This window comes from Schistocerca piceifrons, chromosome 2 (genome assembly GCF_021461385.2).
Source record: "Schistocerca piceifrons isolate TAMUIC-IGC-003096 chromosome 2, iqSchPice1.1, whole genome shotgun sequence".
NCBI lineage: Eukaryota > Metazoa > Arthropoda > Insecta > Orthoptera > Acrididae > Schistocerca > Schistocerca piceifrons.
Window position 1 is genome coordinate 303,155,008 of NC_060139.1, and position 15,029 is coordinate 303,170,036.

At 44.3% G+C, this 15,029-nt stretch overlaps 1 protein-coding gene across 1 annotated transcript in view; it reads right to left on the reverse strand.

Moving 5' to 3' along the window:
- LOC124775340 overlaps positions 1–15,029 on the reverse strand; it is a 531,162-nt gene that overhangs the window by 477,314 nt on the left and 38,819 nt on the right. The window lies entirely within an intron of this gene.

Sequence of the window (15,029 nt, forward strand, 5' to 3'; positions counted from 1 at the left end):
ATGCAGAGGGGTAGCACCTGGCACAAAAGCTAACAGCTGCCCCTTAATATACGAGTAAATTAACGTAATTTCATGTAATGTAATGTGCGTAAGAGGTCGCTAACGAAACTCTTCTTTGACCTGTACTTTATTATTGTTTGTCAGTCTGCCATCATCACCGAGTTGGATTAACGGAAGAGAAGGTAAGAAAGGTTGAAAGAAGAGCTACAAAACTCGATACGGGATTATCTGGCCAACATGGGAGTTTCAAAAAATTGCTCGTCGTAGCACTGAGAGACGCCAGAAGAAAAATATGCGTTTCTGAGAACCACACTCACCAGAGGAAAAACAGCTACTGAAGATACAGGTCTCATTTAGGTTCTGTAGGCGACCAGACTGGTGGAAATGAACTACTCCTTTTATTGTGGGGAATGGTACCAGTCGTACCACGGATTGCAATGGACATTCGTAACATTAGAGTACTGCCAGCCAGACGGCACCCCACTAACAAGTGAATTCGTCGCCTTAGGTACCTTTCGACACACTCGTAGAATGCCAGTTATCGCCCTGTGCAATCACGTTCTGCGCTTCTACTCTCCAAGCGACTGCTTCACCTGCTTTGAGCGTTAAGCATCGTAGTTCTCATGTCCTTGCACGTTGTGACGAACAGCTGTCACGGATTTTCGTACAGGGTGGTGGCTTCTGTGTCCTGTCGCGGGGAGACTGTAAGATGGTGAGTGCCCGCGTCTTTTACTGTAGCTGTCTTGTGCTGCATTTATGCGAAGTGACGATTGGAATAACTAGCTGACGGAAACCCCCCTCATTATTATTTTTCATGGTTCCGGAAATCGGACGTGCAGGCAGCGGTTTTTATCCGAATTGAAGCATTCCTGGCGGATCGTTGAGTTTTTGACTTTTGAGAAGCGCAGTACCTGTACGAGAAATTTACAGTCTGCAGCAACTGATGTTGACCACCAAGTAGGTCCGAAAGTGCCCGTGACAATCTTGAATCATGACGCTAATAACGATATGTAAATGAGGAGAGACGCTATCAGTGAAGAGGGGTATTAAATGGGACTATCGGGTAATGTTATTACGTTGCACTCGCGGAACTACCACAATAGAATGAGGTGCAAGAGCTCAGTACTTGATGCTTGAGTCAACGAGTCGATGAAGTCCGCATTCAAATGCTGTCATTGAGGACAAACAAGGACCGAATGCTTGGCGCACAGCGCTTCTCGCGACGATTGCCTTTGTGCTCTTACGAATAAAGCGAACCTGTTCTTTTTTACGTCACGAGCGTTTCTCTTGGCAAGAAATCGCCTGAGCAGAGTATGCGTAATTTTGCGTTTACTATGTGGCTAACTTGAAATGCCATTTCATAACTGTAGTGCTTCCAGCGTTAAGGCTGCTTTGACTGGCACAAACTGGTCTGTCAGAGAATTACAGTCATCTGCCTAACTGCTGTTGCGTCCTTATACTAACTTTTCGGCTCGACGAGAATCCTATAAGAAATGTCCATGGTCATGTATTCTTTCAGGAATGACAGAGCAGGGTCTCCACATCGATTTGAGATAGGAAACTTGGCAACGGAAACGACTGAGTCGAATGTTATACCTGTACCTACATCCATACTTTGGAAACCACTGTCAGGTGCATAGCAGAGGGTAGAACAAGAGTCTAAAGAGATTTCCCTGTATTACACGTGTAGTTACTTCTATGTGCGTCGATGACTCTATAGCCAAGATAAAGTCTTGTGACCCTCCCTACCAGGAGATCGTCCATCTACCAAATATTTTGTTTGATACTCAAATGAATGTATTTTATTAAGTATTGGCGTAGTACTGAGTCAGATGTCTTTCGGAACTCAACAATAATGCATCGACCACTCTGCCTTGATCAGTGGCCTTCATGATGTCCTATGAGAAAAGCGCCAGCTGGGCACGGCAAGACCGATGTTTACGAAATCCGTACTGATTAGTAAGAGCTCTTACATATAAGGAATATATTCTTAGATTATACAACAGATAGAGGTCAATGCGGTACGATAGTTTTGTGCTTCACTTCTGCTACCCTTCTCGTACGCAGATGGTACCTGTGCTTTCTCCTAATCACTGAGCACAATGTCCTGTTCGAGGAATTTTCTATATGGAGACCACACTTTTCATGGTACCTTTGCAATAATCACACAGTCAGCAGTGCACAGGTGAATGTGCCCCACAGCATGATACTGCGGCCAATGGTCAATATACCTCCTGTGACTAATATATCATACAGTTATTTTCCCACGCCGGCCGCGGTGGTCTAGCGGTTCTGGGCGCGCAGTCCGGATCCGCGCGACTGCTACGGTCGCAGGTTCGAATCCTGCCTCGGGCATGGATGTGTGTGATGTCCTTAGGATAGTTAGGTTTAAGTAGTTCTCAGTTCTAGGGGACTGATGACCACAGTAGTTAAGTCCCATAGTGCTCAGAGCCATTTGAACCAGTTATTTTCACGGAACAGCTCGTATCCTGAATTGGTCATTGTCATAATTTAGCAGTAAGTGTGATTCGTTTAATGGGATAACCTTTTTCTTCGATCCCGCTCTCCAATCAACGATATTTCTGTATCTAATGCAACTGCAATGGGTCATGTCACTGGAAACTGGAACTACGAAACAAGTAAATGACTCTTGCAAAGTACAGTCTGCACGAATTCATGATGCTACGTAACAATTGTGCCTGCAACAGTATTAGTGAGCTCCGACAGAGAAGCCAACCTTTTGTGACTTACAGAGCGGACGATTTCATAGATGAGGCACGGCACAATGGTCATCTTCCTCAAGGCTCTCAGTGTACCAGCGTGGTAGTAGTGTACTGAGATATCAGTGGCTACAGCATTTGCTCAAAAGGCAGACAAAGCATGCTAATTTGTACTGAGGAATTCATTTATCTAAATGAAAAAAAAAATTTCAAACGATAAGACCCATACCGTGTATGGTAGCAACGAGTCACCGAGGCAAAGGCAGAAGGGCCAACGGTACATAATGAGGACATTAATGTCAAAGGACCTTGGTAAGGCTCTATACAACAGCGCATGGCATAGTTCCTTAGTCGTGATATCATTTTGAAGGAGCCTGTCACCATTAATAGCTTATCAACAAAACATGGCTTTGAAATACAATAATGGCTTTGAATTGCGTTTCCCATGTAGCTGTAAAGTGTACTACATTGAGTTTTTCAGTCAAATGCATAAGGCACAGCAAGCAAAGGCCGCGCGGGATAACCGCGCTGTCTGTGGCGCCGTGCCACGGTTCTCCCGGGTCCCCCGTCGGAGGTTCGGGTCCTCCCTCTGGCATGGGCGTGTGTGTTGTCCTTAGCGTAAGTTAGTTTAAGTTGGATTAAGTAGTGTGTAAGCCTAGATACCGATGACCTCAGCAATTCGGTCCCGCAGGAACTTACCATAAAATACCAATTTCCAACAAGTAAAAACGTAAAAGCACTGCACGGAATTTACTCCTTGATCTATTTAGTTCTGAGTTCTTGAATAACATACCGGAATTATACTGTAATGCTTAACTCTGAATAACACGGTATTTAATTTCTTTATACACGCGTTAAGAAAGAGTACAGTTTTTAAGACTAGAGGGTTCAGTATACTGTGTATCCCACAGACAACGTAACTTGAATTTAAATTGAACATATGCTATATTAATTTCGCATGTGGTTCTACGGGTTATTACCCGAGACCAATTAAATAGAATAAGTAAAAAAAAGAATTCCACTTCGACAGTTGCCACGCTCAGTTCAGTACTTTCAAGACCTGAACATTCGACCTCAACTATCTTGCCACCCGCAGCCATTTCCTCTTGCAGCATACCGTAAAGACAAACAACACACACACACACACATTTCTAACTGAGAACTGTTCTGTCTCATTTCCAGGTTACTGCGATACTTCGCGGAAGGAAAGTTCTACAACAGCCCGCCATCCTTTCAAAGGTGGGGAATAAAACGTGTAAAAATAAAACTGGAAATCTCTTCCTAAACACACTGCCTGGTAAATAAAGTGAAGCACCCTGAAGACATAGCCGGATGTTAATGTAACTTCGTACACGTACACATCACCGGCACATGTGGGTTAATGATTACAGCTGCAATTGTCTGTGGCGAGTGGTGCAAATGGCTCTGAGCACTATGGGACTGAACTTCTAAGGTCATCAGTCCCCTAGAACTTAGAAGTACTTAAACTTAGCTAACCTAAGGACATCACACACATTCATGCCCGAGGCAGGATTCGAACCTGCGAGCGTATCGGTCGCGCGGTTCCAGACTGTAGCGCCTAGAAGCGCTCGGCCACTCCGGCCGGCCACTGTCAGGGACACGGAGGTGCCGCTTACTCGTATGAGACAGCGTTGTCAGCACCTAACAGAGTTTGAAAGGGGCCTCTCCGTTCGGTTAGGTTGTCGAATCGTGCAGTATGCAATTTGTGGGACATTCGCATGTGACTGTGACTCGTGGTTGGACATCATGGGAAACTGAGGGCAGGCATAGTCGTCTTGAAGGTTCCGGTCAACCACGTTTGTGCATAACAAGGGAGAATCGCGTTCTTCGACTGCTATCCGAGAACAAGTCATGAATTCTCTGAAAAATTCTGTGTAATCCCACACCACTGGTCAGAGACCAGCAGCAGCTGGACAACGGAATTACCGCCCATGCGTAGGATACTTGTGACACGACATCACAAACGGGAGCGTTTGTAGAGGGTGCCGTGATGGGGAAGCGTGGACTGCTGTTGCATGACGTCGCACCGTGTTCAGCGATCAATCGCGGTTCTGTACTGCCCCGCGTGACCATCTTCGTCGAGTGTGGTAGTGACGTAGGGAGACGTCCCATTATTCCAGTGTTTTGGAGAGGGACAACAGTGTTAGTTCTGACGTCAGAGTGTGGGCAGCCATCGAGTGTGACCTCAGGTCACGGCGGGTAATGATTGAGGGAACAATTGAGGAGTTTGATGGGCAATGGGCGTAAAATCTTATAGTGCTTTTCCACTAAAAGTGACTTGAAGATTTGTATGTTTATATCTTACTGAAAAGTAGTTATATTTCAATGACGTAACAGTTCTGTTTTAGACCATACGTTCGACATGCAGAATCATTCCTTACAACTGAAGATATTTCTTTTATTTGTGATATATTATCCAAAATATGATGAATGTTTTACGCTCTTTTTCCATTAAACCATGATACCTCAACAAACCATCATGAAAATTGAGTTCAAAATTGCTTTTATCATTTTATTATTCAGTTAAACTGTACAGTAACAAAAAATATACGTTCATGGGCATTATAGTTTATGTTACTGTTCAGGATCAGTAGCTTCTTCACTGTTTACTCTGTCTAGAAGTTCTTCATACCACCCTTTTACTGTATCAGGAAGAAAGCGCAACAGGTCTTGAATGTTCTTCAACTTTGCTGCTGCTACAGTTGGTTTCTCTATTAATGACAAAAATGAAATATCTTCAGGTAGTCTTGTTGATTTCTTAATGAACTTAAAAGGTATAAAGACCTTCCAATATGATTTTGAACCAACGATTGTGCCATCACTGACAAAGTGCATCCTCACATATGACTGCAACTGGAAAGGAAATTTCCCCTGTGGCTTTGATGACAAGAAGCCCATCAGACTTTTCTTCCAATCTTTAATACGCTCACTTCCGTCAGTGACTTGAAATGGTTCTGGCTTCTCCCTGCATTGTTTAAGGAATATGACATACTCTTCTTTCGAATTTGCAGTTTCCCTCTTCTTCAACTTTCGTCCATAAACGCCGAAATTCCGGTCACACTGACTTCTTTTTGTCTGTAAATTCATTTTCTGACACATGACCACGCACTTCACTCATTATATCACACAAGTTAACACGCAACGCAGCTCAGAGTCGATACAATAACGTACACGCAGTAAACAAGATGACAACTGCCTGTCATCCACAGCCTTTTTAAGATGATTGCTTGGCCTACACAAAAAATATCGAGCTTAAATTTTCATGGTGGGTAATTTAAATATGGAGGTACCAATTTAGCACTTTGATGGAAAAAGGGCGTAAATCCAATTACGCCCATAGTCCATCACACCCCTCAATTGTAAGTCACGGATATCCTACACCCTCATGTGTTACCTCTCTTGCGACACTGTCGTGGTACTATTTTTCAACAGCTCAGTTCTCGTTCATACACGGCGTGATGCAGAGGTGGTCCCGTGTCCGCTAAGATCCCCAGAACTATTACCGATACAACATGTATGTACCATTCCCAGAACCGAGGATATCAAGGTCCAGTTACAGCAGTCGTGGACCAACTAGCGCCAGGAGAGAATACGACGGCTTTATGAAACACTTCCCAAACAGTGCATGCGCCCAGGCTAGAGACTTTGCAACATCATACTGTTAAGTGGGGGCTCATACTACAAAGTTCTTTGTAGATTTGACTATATTTTGTAATTAGTAAAATAACATGACATATTCTCTTAGCACGTGAAGTTGTGAAGTATCGTTTCCTTTAATCTTTGTCTTCAGGATGCTTAACTTTTTTAGTCACGCACTGTTTTTCAAATCGGGACGGCCTCTGCATCACTAGCAGGTGCCTAGTGTTTGGCTAAAAATTCCCTGACTCTACCTTAGGCCGGAGCTGAAACAGCCCACACTGCTTCTGGAGGTAGACAATAAATATTATTAAAAATAGATAGAACAGACGCAGTGACTGACGTCAACTTGCTGGTTCCCGGTGGCCAGTTCCGAAAGCTGACGTGCCAGCGGTAAATTCCGCCACGCCTGTCCACTGGCGGCCCGTCCCCTGAGGCTGTGCGTCCAGGGAAAGGCGATAATTACACCGAAGCGCCCAACGTGGCGCGGTGGGCCGCTCTCCGAGGCGCTGCCATGCAGCCCACTCTCGCAGACATGGAAATCTGCACGCGTGAGCTCTAGACATAGCTTACTGGTCACTCTGACCTACGCTTTTCGTTCTTTAATCACTGTAGTTTCAGAAGAAAACGCAGAGGAAATTAAGGGTTCAGTGTCCCGTCGTCAGCGCGGTAGTTAGAGATGATTCGCTAAAGAATGGAGCAGCAACTCGGGTGTGACATTTTTCACAAAAAGCACCTCGACAGTGGCTTGAGTGATTTATGGACGGCCGGAAAGTCCCCTGCACTCGAATGTGATTCAAGTGATTCGACGACTCTGCCTCTTCCACTGGCGTCTTTGGCGAGACGTATTGCTAAAGGATGGCATTGTTTTAAACGCCTAATATTTCACCCTCTACGGGAGTGTGCGCTCACATGAAGTTTGGAAGGTTTCACATTCTTAACACGTTGCCTTGTGCCACTCCTCTTCCACGTCTTATCGTTGGGCCCACATCTGTTGGGCGCCTTTCTTTCCTGCTGCATCAAGGGAAGCTACATCAATGATCGCCTTGTTGACAATCCTTGGTCCTCCAGACGCCGCTACAGTGTCTGTGTCTTGTTGCAAACATGCCCATTTCCCGATTCAAGGTATGTTGCGTGGCTATACGATCCTGCACCGTCGAGCGAAATAAGTACAAACGTCCTCTCGGTTGCTAGTCGCTTGGGGCCGCTAAGATCCTACATGGCGTTGATTACGGCTAACATGAACTCATCGGATCCATATTCACATGGCAGTAATGCAGTCCCGACCAACGCGAATAGCAGTGCCGTGAAACGATAAACTGCGGTCTCCTTAATCTGTGATCCAGCCGCTCTCCTTAATACTACTTCTTCTTGCTCGAGGCATAACATGGTCTTCTGACAAACAACATTCAGATGCGATTTCTGGAAGAACTCGCAGTGCAGTCTTTCCTTTATACAAGATGGGCGCGGTGTTACTCCTGCATACACTGAGATGCAGTGCTGAAATCCTGATCATTTCTAAATCCAAGAAGGTAGAACATTTCGTGCCAATGTGATGAATGCTGCTTGCGGCCTTTATTATGTCGCAGGTTTAATGGCTAGTAGTGTATGATCCACTGTTGTTGGTTTCCTATTGTCAACTGCTACTCGAATTACACTATGTGATCAAAAGTATCCTGACACCCCCAAAAACATACGTTTTTCATATTAGGTGCATTGTTCTGCCACCTACTGCCAGGTACTCTATATCAGTGACCTCATTAGTCATTAGACTTCGTGAGAGAGCAGAATGGGGTGTTCCGTGGAACTCACGGGCTTTGAACGTGGTCAAGCGAATGGGTGTCACTTGTGTCATACTTCTGTACGCGAGATTTCCATCCCTAGGTCCACTGTTTCCGATGTGATAGTGAAGTGGAAACGTGAAGGGACACGTACAGCACAAAAGCGTACAGGCCGACTTCGTCTGTTGACTGTCAGAGACCGCCGACTGTTGAAGAGGGTCGTAAAGTGTAATAGGTAGACACCTATCCAGACCGTCACACAGGAATTCCAAACTGCATCAGGATACACTTCAAGTACTGTGACAGTCAGGCAGGAGGTGAGAAAACTTACATTTCATGGTCTACCGGCTGCTAATAAGCCACACATCACGCCGGTAAATGCCAAACGACGCTTCGCGTGGTGTAAGGAGCGTAAACATTGGACAATTGAACAGTGGAAAAACGTTGTGTGGACTGACGAATCACGGTACACAATGCGGCGATCCGATGGCAGGATATGAACGTCATCAGCCAGCATGTGTAGTGCCACAGTAAAGTCGGGAGGCGGTGTTGTTAGAGTGTGGTCGTGTGTTTCATGGAGAGGGGTTGCACCCCTTGTTCTTTTTCGTTGCACTATCACAGCACATGCCTACACTAACGTTTTAAGCACATTCTTACTTCCCATTGTTGAACAGAAACTCGGGGATGGCGATTGCATCTTTCAACACGATCGACCACCTGTTCACAATGCACGACCAGTGGCTGAGTGGTTCCACGATAATAAAATCCCTGAAATAAACGAGCCTGCACAGAGTCCTGACCTGAATCCTACAGAACACCTTTGGGATGTTTTGGAACGCCGGCTTCGTGGCAGGCCTCACCGACTGACATCGATACCTCTCCTTAGTGCAGCACTCAGTGAAGAATGGGCTGCCATTCCCCAAGAAACCTTCCAGCGCCTGGCTCAACGTTTGCCTGCAAGAGTGGAAGCTGTCATCAGGGCTAAGGGTGGGCCAACACCATACTGAATTCTAGCATTACCGATAGAGGGCGCCACGAAGTTGTAAGTCATTTTGAGCCAGGTGTCCGGATACTTTTGATCACGTAGTGTATTTCCCGTTTGCTCCCAAAATGGTTTGTACGCTACGATCGCGCTTAGTAGATCCTACGCTACAAATTTCGCCACTTTTTTCAGGCGTATTGGTGACTATCGACGGTTCACTGAACAGTCTCTTACACAACTCCGTTGCTCTAACTCCCATCAAATTTACATAAAAAATCATAAAATGTCATGATTACCGCCTACAGCAGCTGACAAAATCTTTATTTAAACAATTAGTTTTGGTCGACTCACCATCATCACGTTCGTAAAGGCATTTACAGTGTAATATTACGCGTGTATAAAATCATTTACATTAGATAATAAAACTTTGAATTTGTCCCTAGCACAGTTTATATATTGACGACGTAATTTACATTGCGATGTGTCAATAGTGACTAATTCATGATTTTATTATCTGACATTAATGACATATATTCTCTCAATACGATGCTTCTAAGGTCCTGATCATGGTTGATTAAATAATGACTTTATCAGCAACTCAAGCCGGTAATCTTGAAATTTTTCAAATATCTACTAGCTGTGTGGCATCATTTCCTGGAAATATGTTTAAAAAGTGACTTACATTAATTTATATTATCATTACTACTGTACTCTAATTAGCTTCGAGCTTATACTTGCTGTTAATAACAGCGTATGCAGTAGGAACTCGGTCCTACAAGTCCTGGGGGGGTCCATCAGTACCGATCGACCGCCATGTCACTCTCTACCAATGATGCCATTGGATGCTGTACGGAGAGGCTTGTGGTCAGCACACCGCTCTCCCGGCCGTTGTCGGTTTTCGTGAACCGGAGCCGCCACCACTTGGTCATACAGCTCTTCACTTGGCATGACCAGGCTGGGTGCACTCCGTTCCAGTTCTTCCACGGGGGAAAAATCTTAGCAGGTAACGGGAAACGAAAACGGGTCCTCCATATAACAAACGCCTACCCTGACTGTTCACCTACAGAGGTGGACGTGTACAATATGAGCCCACTACTGTTTTATTTTTTGTCGTGCTTTCCATGTCTTCCTTTTATGGTGCCAGGCATCGTACGTATGCATATAAACATATCACGTCTGATTTGTCAGCGTGCCTGTCACATTTAGAGTGAACTCCTTCTCCTTTGAAGCCGTCACTTAATAATAATCCCCGTTTCGTCCGTGGCATCGGTAAAAGCACCACGGCAGCTGTAGGTTTTTCTGCCTGGCAGTCGAAACGAGCTCTCCTTAAGATGTGCGTTGCGCAGGAGAGATGGCCCTGACGTGCTCCTCGCGTGCTTACAATTATTAAGCTAATGAAAACGGCACCAGTTCTCTCGTGTGCGCGTGAAATCTCCCACGCACTGCCAATTTGTGTGATGAGCTTCGGCGCGATGGCCTGTTAGCCCGCCTCAACCCTTCATTCGTTTTTCCCTAAGGACGTTGGGAGAGACATTAAGCGGGTAATAAGACGGCACAAATGGCCGCGCATTTCAAAATAAGATGCCACTGCGGCGGGGAAATCGCTACGATTCTCACGGGCAGTATCATTACATGGAACTTCTGTTCGCTGTCAGTGGAATGTAACTGTTATTAAAAAGCAGGGAATTAAGGATAAACCGATGTGGAATACTCTCCGCATCGCTTCGTTAGATTTTGTGGAACGGCAAACTATCCACGCAAAAGCTCAAAGTCTGTCCGTAAACGGATTTAATGTGCCATAGCAGTGCTGAGTGTGGCAGATTGATAACGAAATAGACACACCTTCTTCGTGTCTTGACTCTTATACCCACATGCATGTTAAACAGAAGACGTCGCATTGAGAGGGTATTCTCGCTGTATCAGGCATTAAAAACCGATATTTTTCGGTGTGGTTAGTGGGTTATAAATGATTGTGTCAATTTGTCAGCGAAAAAGTTGTGGCAACGTGGGAACTTCCGAATCTGGCTCAGAGTAGGAACACGTGCTGGCAGCCATTGTATTCATACGATCTCCTCCTGCCTCACTGCTCCTCTCTTATCACCTCTTCCCACCCTCATGTATTCTTTGTTCTCGTCTCCTCCCTCCCTTCATTTCCTTTTTCCTATTGTTTTATCATTCCTCTGGTCCCAAATATATCCTCTTTTCTTCACTATCGTTCCGCCCTCCCTCCCGTCTCATCCCTTCTCTCGTCTCTTTCCATTATCTAGTCCCTATTGCACATCTCATCTCTTTTGTTCTTCTCATCTCTTTTGCTTCTCTCGCGTTTTTTGCTTCTCTCGTCTCTTTTGTTTCTTTCGTCTCTTTACCTCCTCTCTTCTCATCTTTACTCTCGTCGTCTCTCATCACATCTTTGGTTTTATCTCCTCCCCCTCGCTTTTCGTCACATGTCTCCTCTGTGGATTCATTTTCTGTCGTCTCATATTTTATCTTATCTTTCCTCTAATTTTGTCTCCTCCCTCTCTCCTCTTGTCTGATCATCTACAGCTGTCACAACGATCAAAGCGGCGCGGTGGCAATACACTGTACTTCCATTCAGAAAGGCGGCCGTTTGCCTTAGTCATTTAGGGAAAAAGTTGGGATGATTCATTTAAAATGGACAAGGCCGATATTCTTTTGCAGTTACTCTATCTGAGTTTGTGCTCCGTCTCTAATGATCTCGTCGTACATGAGATGTTAAATTCTACTCTTCCCTTCTTCTTTCGGTTGTCACCTCTTTCCTCTAGTCTCGTTTCCTTTTGTCGCGTCTCCTTTCTAACAGTGTTCTCTCTCTTTCCTTCTTTCTATACAGAATCGCTGTTTGCCTTTGGGCTACAGAGTTTTAGTAAAAACATTCGAAGCTGTGATTATGTCATGGCGTGAAATGTTCAATTTTTCAGACACTTTTACATGTCAGCTTCAAGGTGACATATAATAGGGGTCTACACACTGTCATGATCCCCATGAGGATGACCACATACGGTAGTGGCTGAGATATTAATGTTAAATTACGCTATGGCCACACGTGCAAAACATATAAATAAGTTTTCAGCATAAGGAACAGTCATGTACTGTGCTATGTCATAAATTGATTCAAAATGCTTCATCGTATGTTGGTGATTTCATGATATTTTTTCGGTAAGAATATAAATGGAAACTTCTAGAGCTTTCAAAACTGCAGATCTTTATCAAATTCACTCAAAGTGCCCTAGATCACGACCACTGCGAATGAGACTACTGTCATCTCTAATACCCACTGTAATACTACGTAAGTTTTTAATTTTGTTAGTGTAAGCAATGTCTTTGGTGCAGTTGAATGACACCATACCGAATACCTGTTTTATTAAAATAAAACACGTTAAGAAACAGTAACATTCTGTCGCCGGCCGCGGTGGTGTCGCGGTTCTAGGCGCGCAGTCCGGAACCGCGCGACTGCTACGGTCGCAGGTTCGAATCCTGCCTCGGGCATGGATGTGTGTGATGTCCTTAGGTTAGTTAGGTTTAAGTAGTTCTAAGTTCTAGGGGACTGATGACCACAGATGTTAAGTCCCATAGTGCTCAGAACCATTTGAACATTCTGTCAGCAGTGCGGAGAAGTACTGTCCAAGTGCAGAAGACATTTGGTTGCGTTGCTTGCGATTGGGGGATAGCACACAGTTCAGGAATGTTCAGATTATTATATGGTGTCAGGGTATTCTTAGCAGATAAGGAGGTTCCAGGTACGTGTTAAATGTAAAACTTTTAGCTTGAGGCTGTGCCTCACACTTTATCAAACAACCAGACAATTCTAGGAACCGTCGCTTGTGTGCACTCACATTATAATATACAGAATCAGCTACTGCACTGTCAAAATTATCGCTTTGAAGAAAATCATCTTTGTTTGTCTGTCAGCTCATCTTGTGAGTGAAAGCTACCTGGTCGTGGAAAGAGTTAGTACACATTTTACCGAAAGCTTATTAGAAATTTTGCAGACAAAAGAATTAGTTAACCACAAAACAATTGTGAGAGAGTATACGAATAAATATTACATAAGAGACAAAAGTTCTCAACTGTTATGAGGAAGCTCTGTACAGAACAGGAGACTGCCACAAGTCGGCAGTGCGCGCCTTTGTACAATTCTGCCTTGCGTTGGCGCTGAGCAGTAACAGCACATACTGTTTCCCACAATCAGAGCACGCAAATAGCCTTCTCTGTGGCAGCAGACATTTTGACTGCTTTCTCTCCGTTCTTGATGGCGCTCAGTGTTGCCGAAGGTGCCCGAAAGTCTTTTTGAGGTTCTTCGCTTACTGTCAAAGGGAACTTCTTTTTATCTAGTAGATTTATTTTAAATAAAATTGTAGTCTAGTCTGTATAAACTATTACCACTGTTATTGTGTAAAATAATTTCTTTGTGTATAGCTTATGAGATATTGCAGATAAGAGCAATTTAAGGGTAACTAGACTGGCAGGCGACCTCCGGGAACAAACGTTGCCGTTTCAACAGACAATGCTGGTGGATGTTTCGATGCAGGATTCTTGAGAAACACGCTTCACCTTTTAAATAATAGTAAATCCAGTCAGTGGGAGTACGAAGACTGCCCTTCGTCAAAATGAGTAAGCGAATGCCGAACTGTCAAAGTAAAAGAAACGCGAGAACACTACTTTATGAAGCTCGTTCGTGGACAGTTTGGAACATGGCATTGTAATCATGACGGATTTACTCTGTATAGGAAATACTGTACAAACTGTTTCTATTTAACCTTTCTTCTTGTCTCTGTGGCGCAAAAAGTCACAGATAAATCATGAAAACAGCTGATCACCTAACGTTTGTAAGTATAGTTACAAGGCAAAGAACATAAAGTTATTGAAATGCCTGTATCGCAACCAGTGGTTTGGTGTAGCATCCTTGACATCATTTGTACTCCAGTAGGATGAAAAGAGCACCTCATAAAAGTAAAGCTACTTACTCTGTGATCATTCCATTTTAGCAAAGGTTGGCCAGGTAGTTAATTAGAGTCCGCAAGCCATCTGATCCGTCATAGTCTGAGAACCTCGACAAACAGACAAATTACGAAGCACAGCAGTTAGGATCGGGAAGAAAATGGCCATACGGAAAGTCATCAACACAACGCCGAGCGCTGCGAGCGATGTGTCGTACTGAACGGAGTTCGCACGGCGAACATGATTACAGCCGCGAGAACGTTATGCGAAAGAAAGGAGTCGTTAACCCGGATGGACAACCCCAAACGGCTCTTCAACCCTTTCGCCGCGGAGCTGGTGTCAGTAGCGTGCTGTCGCCGTGGTCATAGCTGTCGTCATCTTCTTCTTCATCATCGTTTTCAGTTTCACTCTTGGAAGCCGAGTGCGAAACTGTGAAGAACGATTTAATCAGCCATGAGATTCTGAAAGGGAAGGATCGACAGAAGGCACAGTATCCTCCTCCCAAGAAGGAGAGCCTAATTCATTTACACTATCGCTGTCCATAAGCAACCTTTCTACATTTTTATTTAATTATCTGCGCTTGCACGTTTTCAATTGCATAGTATACATGCTGCTACACTCTAATCCCGTCCAAACGAGTGAAAGACAGTTAATAAAGTGTCCTCCGCCATCTGCAAGAAATATAATGTTGTTATTAGTGTCACTAATATCTTCAAGAAGCAGTGTAGGTTACGTCATGAATTCATTTTCATTAATAGATTGCAACTTTGTATCCAACATCCGCGCTCCTGGTGCTATTGACACATGCCGCATGTATATTGACGGAAAAAACCACAATACCAAATAATAATTACTGTAGAGTAATGAAATTTCGGGATAAATTTGTCTAGGTAACATATTTAAGAGACTGATGTTATGATGACGACGAACGAG